Raw genomic sequence first — 23,982 nt, forward strand, 5'->3', positions numbered from 1 at the left:
CAATAAAAGAAAAAGCAATTTGTAAACATAATAACATAGATGAATCTCAAAATAATTATCAAAAGAGATAAATGCAGATAAAAAAGAAAGTACACTCTATTATTTAAATTTATAAAGTTTTATAAAATGCAAACTAATATATCACAACAAAAACAGATCAGTGTTTTCCAAGGAATGCCTGGGTCAGAAGGATGGGAAGGAGGGATACAAATTGGCATGAGGATATTTGGGGGAGTAATGGCTATAATCCTTATCTTGATTGTGGTGATTATTTTCTATGTATGTATGTATAATTTATATATTTTAGTAGTACATTTAAATATGGAGTTTATTGAATATTAAAATACCTCAATAAAATATATATGTATATATTTTTTGCTGTTTTAGTTTGGGCAGCACCATAGGGCAATCATTTGCCCTAATCAGGAATTTATGCCTCAGGGGTGGTCAGCTAGTATTCTAATCAGAAAACCCACACTCCAGAGGTAGTGATTACAAATATTTTGGTTATTCCAATCTCAAACAATAAAAGTGATTTAACAAATGTTCAAAATGGATTTTCATTAGTGGCTTGCTAATTAGCTTAATGAATATTAGAAACAGGCTCTCATTAATAAATTCAGAAGTATTAAAAACATGTAGCTTGTCAAAAATATTTTATAAACACCTCCATCCATTGCATGTACAGGTGTAGCAATATAACAAGCCCTCTAGCCTTAGAGATGGCAACAGAATCTTGTTCTCAAACCCATGCTGTGCTTGGGACTGAAGATTCTGGTTGCCTGTTACCAACTGTAAGGTTAACTGAATAGTGACACTGGAATATATCTGCATGTAGTACAACACGTTCAAATAAGGTGTGATGAAAGCACCTAAAAGAGAGATGAGACTTAATATGCCCTACTAATAATAAATATTTAATAATTATCTGCATGTGTGGCAGAATCTGCCATGAGATTTGCTGTTATTAAAATCTGGCCATGAGGTTATGGAGAATGCATTGTTTTTCTAGGACTGCCATAATAAAATACCAGAGAGTGGACTGCTACCTCAATTAACTATTTAAAAATAGAATTAATTGTTGAAGACATAATTACTGATAATTTTCCAAAACTTATGAATGCTATACCTTTGTGCCAAAATTTAATAAATATTATGATCCCAAGCAGGTCACACACCCAAAAAAACAAAAACAAAAAATAGCACAGAACTGATGAATCATGGTAATACTAATATGGCTTAAGTGAAAGAAAAAGAGAAAATTTTAAAAGAAGTTAAAGAAAAATAAATTCATTATCTTTAAAGAAGCAACAATAGATGGTAGATTGCTGACAAAAGTAATGAAGCAGTAGTCAATGAAATATGTAATGTTCATATAATGTTGAAAAAAATACAATACTGCCATCTTAGATTTCTATACCCAACAAAGTCTTAATTTTTTTTTAAACAAACACATTGAAGATAAAAAACAGAAATGATTCATCAGCATACCCTCAAAAAATTTCCTTATGACCATTTATAATCTCTCCCTCTCACCCTTCTCCCTGAACCATCCCCAAATAACCACTGGTCTGCTTTTTATTATTACAGATTAGTTTGTATTTTATGAAACTTCATAAACTGGAATAACTGAGTATGCATTCTTTTTTAATAATTAACTTCTGCTGAGAATATTGAGTGATGCAATCACTGCATATTTATGTACAGGCCAAAAAATAAAATCCATCCTTAGCTATGAAATGATAATCTTTTTGTAAACTTTTCCAAAGAGTAAATTAAATTTGTAAGAAACCACCCACAAATATGGCTAGAGTTAAACTACTGATGACACTAAGTTATGACAAAAATATAAAGAAAATAGAATTTTTACATCTTCCCGGTGAAAGTAAAAATTAAGAATAATTACATTGGTGCCCTAACCGGTTTGGCTCAGTGGATAGAGCGTCGGCCTGCAGACTCAAGGGTCCCAGGTTCGATTCTGGTCAAGGGCATGTACCTTGGTTGTGGGCACATACCCAGTAGGGAGTGTGCAAGAGGCAGCTGATCGATGTTTCTCTCTCATCGATGTTTCTAACTCTCTATCCCTCTCACTTCCTCTCTAAAAAATCAATAAAATATATTTTAAAAAAAGAATAATCACATTGGAAAACTCCTTGACAGTATTTACTAGTATTATGGTTTATCACAGTGGTCAGCAAACTGTGGCACGCTGCGGTTCTTTGGCCCCTTGAGTGTGGCTCTTCCACAAAATACCACATGCGGGCGCACACATACAGTGCGATTGAAACTTCGTGGCCCATGCGCAGAAGTCGGTTTTTGGCTCTCAAAAGAAATTTCAATCGTTGTACTGTTGATATTTGGCTCTGTTGACTAATGAGTTTGCCAACCACTGGTTTATCCTATAACCCAGTGATTCTACTCTTGGATATATATATATATGTAAAATAAATGCATACATTTGTCCATGAAAGGCCATGTACAACATTTTTCTTTGCACCATTATGTCAAATAGCTTGAAAATAAATAAACAAATGCCCATTAATATTAAGATGGATAAGCAAAATGTGGTACATTTAGGTGGTAAATAACAACAGTAATAATGCATTAGTTATAGCTACACAACAACAAATATATATCATAATATTGTAGAGTAAAATAAAACAAACAAAAAGCGTGCATAAATAAGATTCTGTTTTTGTAAACTTCAGAAAGAGCTGAAGGTAATCTTGTTTCTTAGAAGTCAAGATGGTGGTTTCTATTGTGGCCGGGGATGGGGGTTTAGTGACTAGTTGTGTGTGTGAGGGAGGCGAGAGGGCTTTGCAGTGCTAGTGATCCTTTAGTTCTTGATGCATGTGATGGTTATACACACATGCTCAAACTGTGAATATTTATTGAACTGTACTCTTATATTTGTGTATTTTTCTTTATGCATGTTATACTTTAATTTTTAAAGTTTTTAAAAAATCACATCCTATTATAAAATAAGATCTATCTAATAATAAAAAGTTCTTGGGACATGGACAGATAAATAGCAAATTAAATTACTAGAATATTTTAATGATAAAGTTAACACTGAGGTATAACACAATTAAATGTTATTGAAAATAGAAAGTAAATTTTAAGAAAATCAGAGTATTACAGCAAGAACACATCTGTACTAATAAAAGGGCAATATGATAATTAGACTGGGTCAACCTGACATCTTCTGGTTGTCCAACTTCCTTCCAGACAAAGCCATGGTGGCGGGGGCTGAGGCAGAGGTGATTAGGGGCAATCAGGCCGGCAGGGGAGCAAGCAGTTAGGGGTGCAATCAGGCCGACACGGGGAGAACAAGCAGTTAAGGGGCGATCAGGCTAGCAGGGGAGGGCAGTTGGGGGTGATCAGGCTGGCAGGGGAGCAGTTAGGGGGTGATCAGGCAGGCAAGCAGGTGAGCGGTTAGGAGCCAGCAGTCCTGGATTGTGAGAGGGATATCCGACTGCCTGTTTAGGCCCGATCCTGCAGGGGGATGTCCTGGCTGCGGGGATTGGGCCGAAACTGGCTCTCTGACATTCCCCCAAGGGGTCCTGGATTGCAAGAGGGTACAGGCCAGGCCGAGGGACCCTACCGGTGCACGAATCCATGCACCAGGTTTCTAGTATTAAATAAAAGACAGAGTTACTGCAACACTTAATACAAAATAAACAATGCTATGAAAAGTTAGCCAGCTTATATTTAGGTCCTTTCTGATTTTTCTTTATATTTCAACTAGCGTTCCCGTTGCAGGAAAAATCCTGCAATAGGATTTCCTGCTGCACTCTACCCCGCCTCCGTTCCCTCCCTTGTCGCCCACCTCACCTTCTCCTCCAGCCCGCCTGCGTTTCCCTTCCCTCCCGGCCCCGCCTCTGCCCCACCTTCTCCTCCAGCCCGCCTGCGTTTCCCTTCGCCCCCAGCCCTGACTTCGCTCCTCCCTTCTCTTCCGCCCCCCACCGGCTTGCTTGCTTCTTCGAAGCTTTACTCCCTTCTGCAGCTCTTGGCTTCTTTCCACACTGTCTTGATATGCAAATTAGCTGCCATCTTTGTTGGGGTAATTTGCATACTCATCCTGATTGGTGGCTTGGCTGGTGGGCATGGCTTAGGTGTAGTGAAGGTGCGGTCAGTTTGCATATTTGTCTATTATTAGATTAGATGTTAGAGTGCTCACAGCCCTGTACTTTAACCCCTTTCTTAATGAATATCATGAAATTTTAAATATCACACTATATCACAGACCTATCACATTCACTCCAACTGCTTATATCTAACTGACCACCGTACATATCTACTTGGATGACTAATTGACCTTGGAACCCTATCTTAATGAAATGGAAGTTCAGATCTTTTGTTCCCAAACCTGCTTCATCTGCTACCTCCCTTAACTCAGTTGATGGCAATTTTATTCTTCCAATTTTTTTAGTCAAAAATCCTAGAGTAACATTTGATCTGACCTTTTATATTATATCCCAAATCCAACCTTTTAGCATATATATTCTGATGGCTACTTTCAAAATTTAACCCAGAATCTGACCATTGCTTAATGGATCATCTCCTGCTATTATTGGACTACATATACCACAGAAATAATTTCCAATTGATATTATATTTGAAAGTATATTTTTATTGATTTCAGAGAGGAAAGGATAGTAGAGAGTCAGAGAAACATCAATGATGAGAGGGGATCATTGACTGGCTGCATCCTGTACTCCACTCTGGGGATCGAGCCCACAATGGGGGTATGTGCACAGACTGGAGTTGAACCATGACCTCCTTCCTGGTTCATAGGTTGACCCTCAAACATGGAGCCACACTGGCCAAGCCGGATTCATATTCTTGCTTTAACTCTTGACTTCCCTTTATTCTCTACTCTACATAGGAGACTAACTGCAACTTTTTAAACATAATTATGATCATAACATTTGTCTGCTTGAAACCATATATATCCAAATAAATTATAAAATACTTACCATGTTCCACTAAAGAAACATAAATGACCAGGTAAGGCTCTAACTCATGCCCCATTTCTATTGCCTTTCTTCAATTTACTCACTGACCTTCAATGCCACTGGCTGTATGCTGTTTCTAGAATATATAAAATATCCCCTGAGGTCTATGCCTGTCTAAAATACCAATACCTTCCATTATTTCCATAATATTTATACTTTCTCACATTTAGTTACATATTGGGATTTATGTTTTGTTTTTCAGAGCCTCTTTCTTCTCAATTCAAATTCAAGATCATCAAAAAGAGGGATTTGATTTTTTAATTGTTGTGTCCCTGGGGTTCAGAACATAGAGTAGACATTCCACAAATATTTGTTGAAAAATCAGCTTATTTTCTCTTATGGTGATACAACATGTAATTATGGCTTATTCCTTTGTTACATGTGGTTCAAAGCTAGTTAGAAGCAAATAGGCTCAAAATTTTGCCTTATAATATTAAAACAGAGTATCTATAAAATTGTTTTAGAATCTCCATGTTATTTATTCTGTTCGGCAAGATTCTCCCATGGTTGTATTTAACAATAGGAAAGAGATGGCTGTATCAGTCACTTTGAAAGGAAGATTATGTAGAATGTCACACAGGCAAACCAATATTCATCCAATTTGCTAATGTACTCAACTAAAGTAGTTTTGTTATTACTTTGGAAGATAGGCCTTATGGGTTTTTCCCTTGCATTCCATAGACTGAATCTGGAGTACAAATGGGCCCAAGTGTGAGAGAGAATCACTGAGAACAAGTAAGGCTGACAGAGCCTTTCCATTAAATAACTTCATTTCTAAACTATTCATGTATCTGCATCATTACTAAACCTTAGCTAGATATTAAGGATACAAATAGTAATGAACTATAGGTTTCTATTATATTAATTGATATACAACAAATCCACAGATGTGTTTCAAATAGATCTCACATGCTATTGATGTAATATTTTATTTAATGTATAAAGAATCACTCCTCATTTGAAATATTAGGATATTAAAACAATGTTTAAAAAACACACACACTTTAAACCCAGCATCCAAAATATTGGAATTTTTCTTCTTTTGCCTAACTATACTAAAAATATTATTGATGTATTTCTCTGTGGTAAATTTAAAAATAAAGGTGAGAAGAAATGGATATAGTTTACTATTATTTAGGAGTAGTTAGACTAAAACTAATTATACAAATGGACAAGTATAATTTGGTTTGATTTTTCCCCTGTTGTGATGTGTATGTGTTATATCAGTAGCAATATTAAAAGGAAATTGTCATTTAAGTATTATTTCTCCTAGTGTTAAAACTGTTTTTTGATCTAATATTATTTTTTTTCTTTTTCTAGATTATTTTAATATATAGTTTTTAAATCCAGTAAAGCAGCTATAGATGCAATTAAAAAGTAGACAAGTTCAAAAAAAAAAAAAAAAAAAAAAAGGAGACAAGCCTGGCCGGAGTGGCTCAGTTGGTTGAGCATCATCCTGTGCACTGAAAGGTTGCCAGTTCAATACCTTAGCAGGGCACATACTTAGGTTACAGGTTTGATCCCTGGTGGGGAGATATCAAAGGGAAGGTGACCTATTGATATTTCTCTCTCACATCAATGTTTCTCTCTCTCCCTCTCTTCCTCTCTCTCCCTTCCTCTTTCTGACCATGCCTTAGGGTGAGGATTAAAAAACAAAGAAACAAGAAACAACAAAGAAAACCCAACACTCTACAGAGCTGAACTCTACTAGTGCCTCTCCCCTGACTACTCTCCCCTCCCCCTCACCTCCCCCCCCAATCCCGACCACCACCACCACCACCACCAACATTCCATTGGAGGCCTAGCTTTCCAGTGGTCAGGAGTTTTCTCCATTATTGTGTGGGGACACCAGGCAGCATTCAGGCACTGCTGAGATCAAAGTCTACAGTTTGGGTCCTAGACGCGAGTAGAGGTTCATCACTCTTAACCTCTTTCAGGCTGTGCTGGATTTCATAGACAGCAAACTTGATCACCTGCCAGACCCCGGGGCCCAAGTACCAGCTCCATCATCTGCATCATAAGATAAACATTCATAATGATGCTCATTAGTGGGAGGAGAGGCAAAGCAGGTAGCCTTGAAGTGAAGGGCCGTGGAGCTCTGTGGCTGTCTCCAGATGACCCAGTGGTCCCTGGCACGATCATCAGGAGTAGCACAACCCATGCAGTCCACACTGGATCTCCAGAAAGCAGTGGTGTTGACCAGGCAAAGGACACTCTGGAGCAGAGCAAGCAGTGAGGAGCAAACGTAAGTAACTGGGCCAGAGAGTGGAGGGGGGTGGAGTTGTGCGGATAAAACAGTGCCCGTGAGGTCAGCTTTTCAGTTTCAGGCATCCTCTCCTCCTGCAACTCCAGTTAATCTTCCTCAGTCTTCATCTCCTGGCCAGGCCAATACCTGAATATGAGCACACAAATAGACACCAGGGATAGGCAATCAGGATCCCAATTGACATGAGGTCCACAAGATCTGTGAGTTCAAAGAGGAATGCCATTAATGCTGAAAAGAGAGAAAGAGAGAGAGAGAGAGAGAGAGACCACAGTGCCTACGATGGGTGTGTGTGTGTGTGTGTGTGTGTGTGTGTGTGTGTGTGTGTGTGCCGTTGTGGATCCAAGCAAGGACATGGAAGAGCAAGGCCATCCTTCACCATTGCATAGATCACCTAAGGCGTGAGGAACATAGAGCCCAAGAGGCAAGTAGAAAGAGCACAGAGGGATCCAATAGCCATAAAGTAGCGGGCAGGGGCCCATCCAACATGGAGAAATGCCTCAGGCAAGGGACGCTCAGTATGAAGCTGGTAGTAAGGCATCATTAGCATCAGTGCCGAAGAAACACTAAAATAAGCCCCAAAGCAGACAAACAGTGAAATCACAATACCCATGGCTATGGGACACTGGGGATTCTGAGCCTCTTCCCCAGTGGTAGCAATATAGGCAAAACCAACAAATGCATAGAAACAGGTGTCTCTCAATGCTGAAAGGCCCAAATCCTCCAGAGACCAGAAAGTCCAAGCTAAAAGTATGGAGTCCTTCCTTGGACAGTTTGTAGTCCTCCTCTGTGAGCTTCCGGTTGTGCAGGTCCCCTTAATGAAGTCAGAGACAATGACAAAACCAAGAATCAAGAGATTCAACACTGTGAACACTTTGGTAACCAAGGTGGACTCATAGGCCCCAGAAGCAGCATTCCAGTGAGCAACAACACCAGGCCCAAAGCAAAGAGGTCTGGATATTCTGCCAGGACAGGGGGATCATGCAATGAGATGCTACCCGCAGGGTCTGAGACATGTGGCTCCCCAACAGACTGTCTAAAGCTGAGCTCCAGGCCCGGGCCGCACTGGCTTCATCAATGACAGAGGAGAAGATGAGGTTCCAGACAGTGGCGAAGCCCCCAAGTTCTCCCACAGTGACATAGATTAGAGACATGCAGAACCAGATCGGGGAACCCAGGCACCAAACTCTGCCTAGCATAGCCCAGCCAGCACAGAAGATAGAGCTACCACCACAAAGCAGATCACAATGGAGGGTCCTGCTTTATCGTCAGCCACCTTCCCAGTCAGGACATCCACACCTGCACCCAAAATGCTGCCCACTAAATGCAGCATGTTCAGGCATCTGGCCAGGTGAGTCTTCGCCATGCCTTGCTCTCCTGTACATCTGCATTCCAGCTTGTGACCAAATCTGTGAAGTTTTCTGCAAGGGCATCTAGCCAGAGTTGAAGAGGATGCTAGGACCCAGGAGTGGTTAGCCTTGAGTTGGCTTCAGCGAGGTTGAGTTAAGCCAAGTTGGTTTAGAGGTGCAGGGTGCACTTGCTCAGGTTTCAAAGCTGCTGCTTCTGATCTAATATTCTTGTCACCTGGTTTACCAACGTATAGGAAGGTCCTCCAATATTGCAAAGGTATTAACATACAAACGCCTATCTCCTAAAGAAGAAACAGATGTACCTTGTCTTAGTGAAATTCCTTCACTTTAAGGAACTCAAACTCTATTGCACTGATGGAAAAACAAAGATGAATATACCCCACCCCCCCATTTTGACCTTTACAATAACAGTCTTCCTTTTCTTTTTCGATTTTTAAGTTTAAAATGATTACTTCAAATTTAGTAAAGAAATTCATTTGATGGTTTTGATAGTTACCTAAGCAAACAACTAGTTTAAATTGTGATATATTACTTAGAAATATTTTGCCATCATTAGACATTTTCTTGGTATCCTAAATATAATGTTGATAGGAAACAATTTGAAAAAGCTGATGAAACCAGATTGATTAATTTATCAAATAACATTGACATGTAACTGAGTGACAGTAGTTGAGAATAAGGTATTTAAATACTTTTTGTCTCTTCTCTGCATTTGAAACAAGAAAAGCATGGTCAGAATGTTGGTGTATGTTATTTGTTCTGATCTATGGTTCATTTTTATCAGGAAATAGTTATTAAGAACATTTAAATAGACCTGCTCACATATCTGTTTTAAATTGTGCTGTTTTTTAGAAGTGAGTCCTGAGTTATGGATGCTGGTGTATAAATCTCTCAATATAGTCATTTATACCTCCTGAGCCTTCCCACCAGTGACCTATATAAGTTAGGAAAGGGGACATCATTTTAAGAATTGACTTTTCCTGGAAAGAGGGGAAAATAAAACCATAGATGTATGTGGCATCTCAGAAGATAATGTGAAAATGGAAGAAAAGCAGCACAGCACACACTTCTCTTTCTGGGACAGCCCAGTAAAGTGGGAAGTCAGATTCAGCTATGGGTGTGACTCGCTGCTTGGGACAATGTTGTCTGATACTTTTTGTCTTGTAATGATTTTTGATAATTGGAGGTATGACAAAAACTATTAATATCATGTTTGATACATAATTGACCCCACGGATTACTTATTAAATCTATTGCTGAATCTGGCTCTTTATCTGTCATATGTTAAGAAAGTAACAAGTTTATCTCATCTTCTATTTGTAGAGGACTTAACTTCTAACAACTATACAATGTAAAACTTCTACAATTGCTATCTGGGGAATTCTGATCAATTTTATATAAGAATGTCTCAGTCTGCAGGATGCTCAAAAGACAAATGAAGATTCTATATTCATAATAGTTATATCAATAAAAAATTATACACATTTTAATTTTACGGGTTCATTTTTCCAAATGGAGAATACAAATTAATGTTCTAAAATTGGGCCTGTGATGAAAGTTATACTATTTCATGCACTTGAATAAGTAGTAAAACATATATAATAATTTGGGAACAATATCTCCAATAGTGTAGGCCACAGAGTTAATAACTAAAAATCACGATATAAACATTCTATGATCTAATAAATTTGGATAATGCTGGGTAAATAAAGTTAAATAGCTAGTTTTACAATATGACCTGTCAAAGCTGTTAAAATGTTAATATACATTTGAATGTACATGAGGGTGTTATAAGCAGTAAGCAGAAATTTTAAAAAATATTTATCAAGAAATTATTTTTACAGTAAATCAAAATCTATACTACTGGTGTTTTAATTTTTTTAAAGGATTTTATCTCCCTCTTCTGAAACTTCTCCTTTCAATCTTTAGTCAGATGAAGTACTCCCTATAGCATGATGCTATCCAGTTGATGTAGGATGTGACTATGTGCCCATATTAGAGATTCAGCATGCCATTTACAGGCAGTTCTGAGACTTGCAGCTAGGGTTTCCTGACAGGGAACACTATCTTGAGATTGTCAATATATAATTGTATCCATTTATCCATAAGTAAGTCAATCTACAAATGACACTGTAAAATTTAATAGGTTCAACTCTGCTTACTCTTATTATATAAAAATACATTTTTATTTATATCTTTAAGGTGTTGAAAACTTTCCACTCATCTAGATAATTTAAGAAAGGGATGAGTGTATTCTCTATTCCATATATTGCACCATTTACTGAAAATAGAAACAAAACCAGAACTTATCTCTAAAGAGCTTTGCCATATGATATCCACCAGACTTGCACTAAATAATTTATCTATTTTTGAAACATGTCCAGGTTCTTCTTACTAGATGGCTACCTATCACAAGATAAAGCCATACTGTTTTTCCCAGTTTCTTTGTGAGTTGGCATATGTGGGGGGAGGGTGGCAAAAGTAGGTTTACAATTGTGAAAACATGAAACAGAAAATTTGTTCTTTATTTTATTTATTCATGTTTGTATTATTTTCCACATGAACAACTGTAAACCTACTTTTGCCCCACCCTGATATGAAGAAGAGTTTGAAATGGCAGGTACATGTGGCTTTGAATCTCAAGAGTTATCCTTGCATCTTTAAAAAATATATATTTTTGTTCTGACAGAAGTCACTCCTCACAAAGCCACGTTACATTACATTTTTCTAAATTTTCCAAGGATCTGTTAAATTTACACATGGAAAATTGAGACTGATAGGAATTGCTATGCTTTTCTACTTTATAAAGGACTAGAGTCCCGATGCATGAAATTCGTGCAAGAATCGGCCTTCACAGCCACGGAGGCTGCCTGGATCCCTCCCTCACAGCCACGGTGGCTTCCTCGATCCAGCGGCTACAGCCCCGGCTTCGTCCAGAAGGTGTTCCAGAAGGACGTCCAGTCTAATTAGCATATTATGCTTTTGTTATTATAGATAATATAGGATGCATTCAGTTTCTGATCCAACATGTAAGGAACTTGAAAGTTATCTCTCCTATCCACAGAACAAGAAAAAAATAACTGAGTAAACTGAAAAAAATCAACTCTTTTTAGATACATCACAAAAATGAAGACACAGGGCAGACCACACCACCAAAACTTGGAGAGAAAGGTAAACACAGAGAATTATGGCTAACTGTAGAAGCAAAAGCCACTGCTGGAGGCTGGCAGCAACACTTAAAAGGTAATTGACCAATTGCTAGAGACTAAGTGTAGACCAGAAATAAAAATTCCTGGGGTTCATCTCTTTCATTGAATTTTACTTCTGGAAGCCCCACAAGTTTCTCAGGGTGAAGACAGGAAAAAAAAATTCCCTCATGCTTCTGATAAAGGAGGGGTGGTGGAATTAGCCTTTTCAAATATGTCAAGAATACTATGTTTTCCTTAGTAAATGCTTGCCCTCAAGTGAGTGAATCTATTTTAACACAGCTTGGCCAACCTGGGGGAAGGGAAAGGGCCAACTCCAGGCCTCTCTAGCTTTCAATGTGGGGGAAGGAATGTCCCAAACTTCAATCTCACTCTCCAAGTCTTTCTGTCTTCCTTAGGGGGTAATATAGTTCAGAACACTTGTGAAGATCACAGCACAGGGATGACACTGGCATAAGAATAGACATATAGATTAGTGGGATAGAACAGAGAACCCAGAAGTCAACCCACCTCTATATAGTCAGTTAATATTGAACAAAGAAAGCAAGAGCATACAGTGGAGAAAAGGCAATCTATACTAATAAAAGGATAATATGCTAATTAAACCAGATAGACCAGACGTCTACTGGACGTCCTTCCAGACAAAGCCACAGTGGCAGTGGCTGAGGCAGAGGCAGTTAAGGCTGATCAGGCTGGCAGGGGAGAGCAGTTAGGGGTGATCAGGTCAGCAGGGGAGAGCGGTTAGGGACAATCAGGCTGGCAGGGGAGAGCAGTCAGGGGCAATCAGGCTGGAAGGGGAGCAGTTAGGGGCATCAGGCAGGCAGGCAGAGGTGGTTAGGGGTGATCAGGAAGGCAGGCAGAGGCAGTTAGGGGCAATCAGGCAGGCAGCAGGTGAGCAGTTAGGAGCCAGCGGTCCCAGATTGGAGAGGGTGTAGGCCAAGCTGAGGCACTCCCTTCCCCATGCTCGAATTTCATGCACCAGGCCTCTAGTCTTTTCAATAAATGGTGTTGGTAAAATTGGACAAGTTCTTGCAAAAAAATGAAACTAGACCACCAACTTATACCATACACATGAATAAACTCAAAACAGATAAAGGACTTAAATGTAAGTTGTAAAACCATAAAAATCCTAGAAGAAAATATAGGCAGTAAAATATCAGACATCTCTTGCAGCAGTATTTTTGCAAATGTATTTCCTAGGGCAGTGGTCAGCAAACTGCGGCTCACGAGCCGCGGTTTGCCGCTCTGTTGACTAATAAGTTTGCCAACCACTGTCCTAGGGCAAGGGAAACAAAGGGAAAAAATGGGAGTACATCAAACTAAAAAGCTTCTGCACAGCCAAAGAAAATATCAACAACAACAAAAAAGGGAGCACACTGAATGGGAGAACATAGTATCCAATGATATATCCAAGGCATCAGGCTCTTGGAAGCCCCAAGGCTGATGGAAGGCAGTAATGAACCAATGGGTTCATTCACAATCCCGTGAGATGAATTGACCCCTTCGACTCTACTTTCACATCTCCATGAGCAGTACACCTGGGTGCCAGCATCTGAGCATGAGGCTAAAAAACGTCTCTAAAGGAATTGAATAAACAACCTTAGAGAAATAGGCCAGTTTGTGAGATCTTGGCACTTCATAGTGAGCTCCATAGTTTTACATCTCCCAACATAATGATTACACATCCTGATCACCATCCACCATAGTTGTGAGGATTACTAATTAACAAAGCTCTTTCCCACATATTCATAGACTCCAATCATATTTTTCTTATCGTAATTTTTTATTATATAAAAAAGTAAGGATTGCCACACATTTGAAGTAAGCTACCCATATGAGAGACAAAAGCAGGAAAAGAATAACCATGAATAAAACATATCAAATTTAGAGAAGAAAGCTTTACCTACAAATGCAGAGGCACTCTAGTTACTATCCCTAGAGAGATCAAAAGGATATTATCAATATACAACATGAACAGGATACTGTTAAAAGGAACCCTTCAGAGAACAAATGCTTTTGAAGAACAAAATTGTAAGTGTTGAAATTTTATCTCTATATATGAAGGCACGGGGAATAAAGTTAAGAGACTCTGAAAAAGTGAGATAAAAAAACAAAAAGTAAGAGAAAAGATGAGAGAGAACAAATCGATCTAAAAGTTTAAATATCCTATTAATAGAAGTATCATTAAAAAGGGTATATAATTATGACAGGGAAGACATTACAGAACATGTAATCCAAGATATTTAACAGGAAAGAGTTACACAAATATTCAAAAGAGTCATCAGATATGCAACTCAATTAATAAAAAAAAAAAACACATATAAGGTACAGAGCTGTGAAAATTTACAAAACCAAAAACATAAAGATGACTCTAATGCTTTCAAAAGATTATTCAACAAGGCCACTTATGAAGCCCTGAGTAAAGGGTCTAATATTAGACTTTTCATCAGCAAACTCAATGATAGACACCACTGGACAAATGCTCATAAAATAATGAGGAATAATATTGACTTTTTGTCATGAAAATAAAAAGTCTATAACCTATCTTGAGAAGATGCTTTAGGTTGTGTTCCATCAAAGTAAATGACTTAAGCCAACAAAGAAGTAACTAAACCAAGTTCTCCCTCCACATTCTTTATACAGTTTCAGTTACATGGTTGTTGGCACTTGTGTTGGGGCATCCAGACACTAAGAAACCAATCAGTCATCTCTGTTTCTCCATCTTAACATCAATAGTTTGGGCTTCCTCACAGTATGGAGTTATCAGGATAGACAGAGAAAACATTTTCGAAGACCCAAAGAGAAGCCACCAATGCTTCTTACGGCGCAGACTTAAAGGTCTCAGCAGGCATATATGCCATTCTATGGATAAGGAAGTCACTAAGGGCAGCCACAAGGGGAGGTAAGTCAGACTTCACCACACAGTGAGAGGAGTGTCAAGCCATCCTTACTCCAATGTAGCCTATTTACTCCATGCTATTTCCTTTTTGTTCTTCTCGCTCCACACATAAATCCAAATTAACATATACTGTGAGTCAAGGCTGATATTTAACTGGCACAAAATGTTTTTGTTGCTAAAATTTGAAATAGTTCAACACTTATTGGTAAATATCCTACCTGAGACCCAGATGGTCCTCTTAATGCCCCAGTTACCAAAATCCATTTCCCAGATCATCCCGAACAATTCCAGGATCAAGCAACTAAAATGCTTGGCTTGTTACTGGATACTAGGACATGCTCCGCTATGACCAACTTGTATTGTGGTTCAGTACCTATACCAATTTTCCCAAAAGGAATATTCTAAGGGCACTGGGATTCCAGGGACCTCAGAAGTTTGGACCATGATCCACTTAGATGCCAGTCTTGCCCTGAAAAGTGCCAGGAGGGCACCATGTATTTGTTTTTGTGACAATCAGCCCCTTGGCCTTCCAACCAATTTCATGTCAGCTCCCATACATGCACCTATAACATTCAGACCTTAACATGATAGTTTGCATCTTGATGAAAGTTCGGGCATCTAGGAAACAAATCGCTGGTGCCTCTCTAGCTCTCATACAGTATGGCTGTCATTTCGGGCTAACACTCCTACATAACTGCTTAAGGAAATTAAGACATCCAGGTAGAGGGAGGGAGAGGAGGTGGAATGACAGTAACAAGGTTACCGCAGGCTCTGGCCTCCTGGAAGTCTGCCAACAGAGAAGCACCTTCATTACAGAAGAGAGGACTCAAAGCAAGGGATTGCTCCCAGGTGTGTGTCCAGGCTCCAGAGTAGTCTCAGGTTATGATTTCTCCTTTTTATTATTCCTATTGAATTTTGCCCCTATTTAAATGTGGTTTGGCAAGAACCATCAAAATCCCCATCCTTCATAGCCATTACTAGATTTTCACTTTATGAATAAAAGAAATAGCTAATTTTTACAGAGCATTTGATCCATGCAAGATGGTTCTATAAGTTTATATTAGATCAAAAGAGTACTTTAATTTTATCTCATTCCCATTTACAGATGAAGTAATTGAGACACAAAAAGATGCTTTAAAAGATAAGTGGGAGAGCTGGAATTTAAATGTAAACATCCTGTTAAGAATCCAGTCTCTTAAATGCCATGTTCCACTAGTTCCATGGGATTGTTTCATTTGATTAAAAATGGCATGGTAATAAACGACTTTTATTGACTTTTTTATAATAGATATATTAAAAACAAAAAACATCCCAGACTGAATTGAACATTTTGAATATAATTGCTGTTAAATTAAGTAGAGGGGAAAATGCCTCAGCACCATGAACATTACTGTTGATATTAAGAAAAATTATCTACCTTTTGAGGCAACAAATAATCTAATAACTTTCAATTTAATGAATAAATTATTGGAAGAGTTTCATATGGTTCCTTATGTCAAATAATTGCACAAAGTCACTAGGTAGCTATCATGAGCCCATGAGCCCTGACACACACACACACACATACACACACACACACACGCACACTCCAAATAAGTTTATAAGAACTATTTTAAAAAATTGATCAATTTCACTAACAATTTGTTCTATAATTTGGTTACTTGTAAAATATCTAACTTTTCATGCTAAAAACAAGTTTATTAACTGTTATATATACATATATATGTATCATAGATGTTTATTTAGAAATTAAAATGTTTATTTAGAAATTGTGATATATTATTAACATTATTATTGTAATATATTATTAATATTGTTATTAGTAATATTATTACTCAATAATATTACTGTACTGATTGCTGAAAAGGATATTAATTTGGATGGAGTGTTTATATTTGATATCTAGACAGAACCAAGAATGATGAAACATTTAAGAAAAAAAAAGCAAAAAAGAGTCATTAATCTTATAAAGCGGAACAATATTAAACTCCAAGAACTTCAGGAATAGAAAAGAGTTAATACAAGAAACATTTATATATTAAATTAATAAAGAAAGAATATAATAACAATTTAGCTATGAAAAAAAATACTTAGAATTCTCAGCAATTAGGAAAAAGGTGGCTATAATAATGATGCCATAGTCAAACAAAATTTTAGTATTATTAAAGAATAAGTTACTGAGCTGGAAGATCAAATATCTTCTCTACAATGCTGTGTGAAACAAACAAAACTAAAAGTTACTGAGTAAAAAGTTAGGTGCATTGAGGATAGATTGCGAAGTTACAACATCACTGTTACAGAACTTCAAAAACTAATAACATTCTGAGGGAGGTCTCCTGCCCCCATGGCTGCTTCATTTCCCATGCCCAGCTCATATTGGGACCCAGGTAACAGACAGAGACTTGGCCAACAGCAGCTGCCCTCTCACTGCAACAAGAATTGTTTGAGTTGTCTTGTACCCATGGTGTGGGGAAGTGGGTTTTTGATATCTAAATCCAGCCTAGTACCAGGAATACTCAGGGCCTACTCAAGCAGGCAAATAATTCTTTCCACTAATATTTACAGGGTAAAATAAGATTGTTGTTAGAGTATTAAATTTGACAGTAAAATAGTAGTCAAGTTTTCAGACTAATTTAAATTGGCTAATTGAAATAAGCAAATATTCTAGAAAAATTAATTGTACTGGACAAAAAGCTGTTCCTAAAGTGTTAACTAAAATTTTATTGGTAGTTCATCTCATGGTAAAATTACATAACATGTAATGAACCTAAAGCAGTCATATTTTAGTGCAAAAATTTAAAATTTAAAAGCTATCAAAATTTCCAAAAGCCTCCTAATATTTAAATTAAAAAAGGGGGGGATAGTAGAAGAATATCATGTAAGGAAAAATATCCTGTAAGTAAATTACATCTAGAAAATTTTTACTTTAGAAAATTAACTTTCATTTGTAATGCTAATAGCAAGACACCCATGAAAACCACACATGGTGTCAAAACAAGCCAAAGGAAAATCATTTGGGCAAAAAATGAAAAAGGATCCCAAGTCAAATTTGTAGAAAATATTCCTTTGTTAACTTTTGATCGAGAATATTTTTGTGTATTTTCAGAAAACAACTCCAAGACCACGTGGATTCTTGCAACAGAGAGGAATTGACAGGACTGCTCCAGCCATGAAGACAGAAGAGAAACAGTCCAGAGATGGAAGAGGCTGACGACGCCTTGCCATACTAGCAGTCAGCAGCTGTGCGTCGCTGCAGGTTGCCCAGGACCAAACCAGAGAGGGTCTGACCTGCATTACCACCATTTGTCCAGCATCCAGAACTGAAATATCATTGCTAACATGTACACATAAGGAACTGTTTGACATTGAAATTGGGACTCAAAAGTACTGTTGGCCCAGAAAGAAACTCACTACAGACTGATTCATTTGCCTCTCAGCATAACCATTATTGCTTGTCTCATTTTCAGTTCTTATAAGTGTATTTCTAATAGCACATGATCTCACTCATCTAGGGGAAATAATGAACAACATAAACTGATGAACAAAAACAGACCCGGAGACAGGGAAGCATCGATCAGACTGTCAAACCTCAGAGGGAAGGTAGGGGAGGGTGGAGGAAAGGGGGAGAGACCAACCAAAGGACTTGTATGCATGCATATAAGCCTACCCAGTGGTCACACACAACAGGGGGGTGGGGGCATGCGTGGGGAGGGGTTTGGGATGGGAATGGGGGGATGAGGACAAATATGTGATACCTTAATCAATAAAGAAACTGAAAAAAAAATAGCAGAGATCACATAAGGGAGAAAAGAAAGCAATCATAGGAAAAAAACGTCTCTTCACATTTTTAAATGAAAAGAGTTGTCCAAATGGAATAAAGATGTATTTACCAAAAATGTCTAATAAAATGTTAGAACGCTTGGAGCAAATAAAAATAATTAGTTTCAGAGAAAAACAGAAAAAATGCCAAAAAAGAAAATGAAGTATTATATTTTCTGAAAATATTAGGTTATTAATGACCTAAAAAGTGTGAGAAAATGTTCTTTGTACACCTGGAATTCTATGTCTGGTAAAATGATCATTAAAGTGAAAATTCAAAATAAAGATTATCTAAGACATTCAGACTGCAAATGTTGAACATTCATGAATACATTTCATATTTTCAAAGAACCATTTAATTGGAGAAGCTAGTATAAGAAAAACAAAGAAGAAATTAATAAAGATGAAGACTCAAATTAATTTACAATTACACCAAAAACAAAAACAAAAAGAATATTTGATTCATAAATCTAAAAGTTGTTTTCTTGAAATGACTAATGAAATTGAAAAAAAATCGTAATTCTTCATAAAGGAAAAAGAAATATAAACAATTAAAAGTACTATACATGGGAAAAATAATGCAATAATGTATTGAGAAGATTCTAAGTTTCAAGAAAGTTTCAGATTATGTAGAAAATTTGTATCAATCTTTAACAAACCATAAAAATATTTAGAGCAAGATCATCCTCCCAAAAGATAACTATATTTTTTCTGCATTAATTTCACACATTTTTATAGCTAAAATGAATATTCTATTTAAAATATTATTGATCAATGAATAAAATGAGATATTTTGTGATACATTCTGAGCAAAACAAAAAATAGTAGAATAAAAAGGAAAGCTAATTATACACATAAACAGAGAGAGTGTTGCCCAGCTGGCATACCTCAGTGGTTGAGCATCAACCCATGAACCAGGAGGTCACGGTTCGATTCCCTGACAGGCACATGTCCTGGCTGTGGGCTCCATCCCCAGTGTGAGGCATGCAGGAAGCAGCCAATCCATGATTCTCTCATCATTGTTGTTTCTATCTCTCTCTCTCTCCCCCTTCCTCTTTGAAATCAATAAAAATATATATATTTTTAAAAAGAGTGACTGTTTTAATCTCCTGTGGTTGCTATAACCAATTATCACAGCTTTGTCAGCAGGGCCATGCTCCATTCAGGAGGCCCTAGGGAAGCATCAGTTTTGTAGCCTTTTTCAGTTCCTAGATGCTGCAAGCATCCTTTGGTTCATGGACCCCTTCCATTTTCAAAGCCAATGATTTGGGATTTTTTTTTTTTTTTCTGGTAAGCAGGGTGCAAGGGTGATTTCTTTCCCAGATTCCTGTCGAGATGGACTCAAAGAATGAAGCCACTGACAAAAGGTGGTAGGTGAGAAGTACAGAAACTTTATTGCAAGCAGATTCTACCCTTAAAACTATAATCCTAAATTCGTAATCCTAAAACTCTGTCCCCCCTGGCATGAAAATACAGAGGGGTCCCCTAAGAAGAGTGGCCACTGCTCTCTTTGTCTTGAGGTATTATATATCTTGGGGACCCTTTATCTAGGACCCCCGTGCTTTCCTCAAAGTACCAGTTTCAAAGGCCAAAGGCCAAAGCCCAGTTGGTGCCCCCTTATTTTGCAACATTCTTCTATCCTCTGTGAAAATATGTTTCCTTCCCCCTCCCACCCACTGATATCCTGTGGCTTTTCTTTATCCTCTGTGAATGTATATCTTCCTCCCCCTTTATCTTGCTGGTTGGAGTTGCTTTTGATCTCCCTTTTGGCTCTCCCAGCTGCTCAGGCCAGAGATACCTCTGTTCTTGATTTATGGCTGCTTTTTATCTAACTTATGGCTGCTTTAATTGTTCAGGCCAAGATGCCTCTATCCTCTCTGGATCCTCCTCTCTTCCTGTCTGGCTAATTAAACTAGCCAGCTAACCCTTATCACCAACAATGGCCAGTCCAGGCTTACATTGCATCATTCTGACTGACTCTTCTGCCTTATTCTGTCATATTTAAAGGACCTTCCTGCCCTGTGGACTGAAGGGTCCTGGGTTTGATTCCAGTCAAGGGCATATGCCTGAGTTGTGAACTTGATCCCCAGTAGGGAGCATGCAAGAGACAGCCGATCAATGATTCTCTCTTATCATTGATGTTTCTCTCTCTCTCTCCCTCTCCCTTCCTCTCTGAAATCAATAAAAATATATTAAAAAAAATAAAAAATAAAGGACCTTCATAATCACCTTGCTCATCCCTCCACAGTCAAGGATAATCTCCTTATATTAAGATCAGCTGATTGAATAGCAATTTCTATCTGCAACCTTCATTTGTTCTTGCCAATGTAACCTAACATATTCACAGGTTCTGGGAACAGAAGGTGGACATCTTGGTGGGGAGAAGGTAATATTCTGACTAGCACATACAGCAATAACAATGTAGCATATCTATACTAATAAAAGAGGAAGATGCAAATTGACCGTACCTTCGCGATGCCCACCAGCCAATCAGGAGCGAATATGCAAATCAACCTAACAAAGATGGCAGGTTAATTTGCATACACAGGTGCTGAGCAGCCGGGGGTGGGGCGGGATGCTTGCTTCGCTGCCATGGCGATGATGCAGGCGTTCTGCACCGCCTCAGCCGCTCTGGGCCTCTGGGCAACATGGGAAGGTGGAAAGGTGGCTCTGGCCTGAGCGAAGGTGGTGCCTGCAGCCAGGGGAAGGAAGGCCCATTCTTGGACAAATCTTCGTGCATCGGGCCTCTAGTATATCCTATATAATAAAAGCCTAATATGCTAAGTGTCCAGCTGTCCAGTCGGCCATTCAACCAATCAAAGTGTAATATGCTAATGATATGCTAAGACAGCTCAACTGCTCGCTATGATGTGCACTGACCACCAGGGAGCAGACAGTCAACCAGTCACTATGATGTGCACTGCCCACCAGGGTGCAGATGCTCCGACCAGTAGGTTAGCTTGCAGCTGGGTTCAGCAGTTCGGGACTCAGCAAGACGGTCCGGACACACCCTGGAGCCCTCTTGCGGTCCCTCCTTGGCTGGCCAACCTCCCATGTCCCTCCCCGGCCCTGATCATGCACTGGTGGGGTACCTGGGCCCTCTCACAATCTGGGACTCCTCAGGGGATGTAGGAGAGCTGCTTTCAGCCTGATCCCACTCAACGCAGGAGCTGCCCCCTGGTGATCAGTGCGCTCCCACAGTGGGAGCGCCGCTCAGCCAGAAGCCGGGCTCAAGGCTGGTGAGCACAGAGGCAGTGGTTGGAGCCTCTCCCACCTCCATGGTAGTCGGACATCCCCCAAGGACTCCCAGACTGCGAAAGGGCACAGACCGGGCTGAGGGACCTCCCCCCGCCCCCAAGTGTACGAATTTCGTGCACCAGGCCTCTAGTATATATATACAGATTGTGCTAAATATTTTACATTGTGTATTGAATAAGAGTGAAAGTTCTAGAGCCAGAGGACATGGAAGTTCAGACACTTACTCTAGCCATTAGCTCTGAAACCCCAGTGAAGCTGGGATTTGTGACTGGTTTGTTTGTAAAACAATCATAATAGCAGTCTCTAATGCACAAAAATTGAGAGGATTAAATGACTAATGCATGGGAATTAAGCTGGCACATAATACATGCTCATGCTCAATATATATTAGATTTTTTTTATTTGGTTTCTTACAAACCAGAGGAGAAAAAAAATATATTACTATATACTACTTTCATTTCCAGATTAAAAAAATGAGGCTTAAAATAATTATATAATTTCATAAATGTTGTTACTGGATGTAAGTGGTAAAAATCCATTTAGAACCTAAGCAATTTGACACTTTGGCCTAGCCCAGCGATTTTCAACTGGTGTGCCTCAGAATTTTTAAAACATGCAGTACCTGACTATTTAGTCCAGACACTGACCTCTTTTCCCTCAGATTGTCAGATAAAAAAGTGGCAACAGACAGCACAACAATAGCCATCTGGTGTGAATTAATTAAAATTATACTTAATCTTTGTGTCAGATCAGGCAAAAATATATATTTTGATGTGTCACAAAATTTTAGTAATTAGTTTATATGTACCAAGAGATGAAAAAGATTGAAAATCGCTGGCCTAGACTCTTAATACTGAAGTTGCAACATTGATTTAAGTGACTGGTTGTTTGCACCAACTCTATTTAAAATGCACATATTTAGCTGAAACCGGTTTGACTCAGTGGATAGAGTGTAGGCCTGCAGACTGAAAGGTCCCAGGTTCGATTCAGGTCAAGGGCATGTACCTTGGTTGCGGGAACATCCCCAGTAGGGGGTGTGCAAGAGGCAGCTAATCGATGTTTCTCTTTCATTGATGTTTCTAAACTCTCTATCCCTCTCTCTTCCTCTCTGTAAAAAATCAATAAAATATATTTTAAAAATAATAAAATAAATAAAATGCACATATTTAGACTCTAGAAAAAAAATGTTATTGAAACTAAGCATATGACCTAACATCTATTTTGGGGGTTTTTAATTTTAATAGTATAATCTTAAAATTTTAACTACAATTATCTATCAAAAATAAATACACACTTTTCAGACAGATTTGATTGGAGTAGCCTTATGATTGAGTTCAGACAAATATAACATGAGGTGAATTGCAACTTTCAAAGTGCACGCCTAAGGAAATGGGTGTACTATCGACTTTTCCCACTTCTGGCTGACTGGAAGATTCTGCTAAGGAATCTCCTTGAGCATGTAACAAGACACTATCCTGGTGATGACAGAACAAAAACATAGAAGACTGGGTTCCTATCTCTGGAGTATTTTCATTTGTGCCATCGTGCTGGAAATAAATAAACACGTAAATGTAAAATCTATTTTTAGCTTTATATTATTATATCACTTGTAATTATATACAGAATTATAAAGAATTTGTTTCCAGAAGTAGAGCTACTGTTACAAGGCTCAAATACCAATGATCAGTTTGGTGTCTATGTGGCAGGTCTCAAGGACACAGATGCTGCTGGCCAGAGGTCAGTTACCTTTGTTGTGCAAAGCAGAACGTGAGTAACCAGTCTTATCCACCAGACCTTTCTGTGATAATGGAAATTTCAGAAGTCAGAACATAGGCCAAAAGAGTCTGTAGCTTGAGTGGATGCAATAGTAATAAAAAAAATCAGAATATTGGGAAGTGTTGGTTTCTTATTAACATTTGTAGCAAGATCCAGTTACAGAGACAGAAAATTTCCAGGGGGAGATATTAGAGAATGAAGTTTTGATTACGGAGATTGTTTTAGTCCCAACCTATAATCTATTTTGAACAAAATTCTGATCATTTCAACCCTAGTGAGGTTAGTAAGGCAAACTTTTTGTATAAACCAAACCAAAGTAATAATAAGTGACTGAAGAAGCAACATTAGAAGCGAGTAAGACTGTGGCCTCACA

General features: G+C 38.3%; 1 pseudogene; it reads right to left on the reverse strand.

Moving 5' to 3' along the window:
* Positions 1–6,877: 6,877 nt before the first annotated feature.
* Positions 6,878–15,032, reverse strand: LOC103287970 (cationic amino acid transporter 3-like; annotated as a pseudogene).
* Between the last annotated feature and the right edge of the window lie 8,950 nt (positions 15,033–23,982).

Source organism: Eptesicus fuscus, chromosome 2 (genome assembly GCF_027574615.1).
Source record: "Eptesicus fuscus isolate TK198812 chromosome 2, DD_ASM_mEF_20220401, whole genome shotgun sequence".
Taxonomy (NCBI): Eukaryota; Metazoa; Chordata; class Mammalia; order Chiroptera; family Vespertilionidae; genus Eptesicus; species Eptesicus fuscus.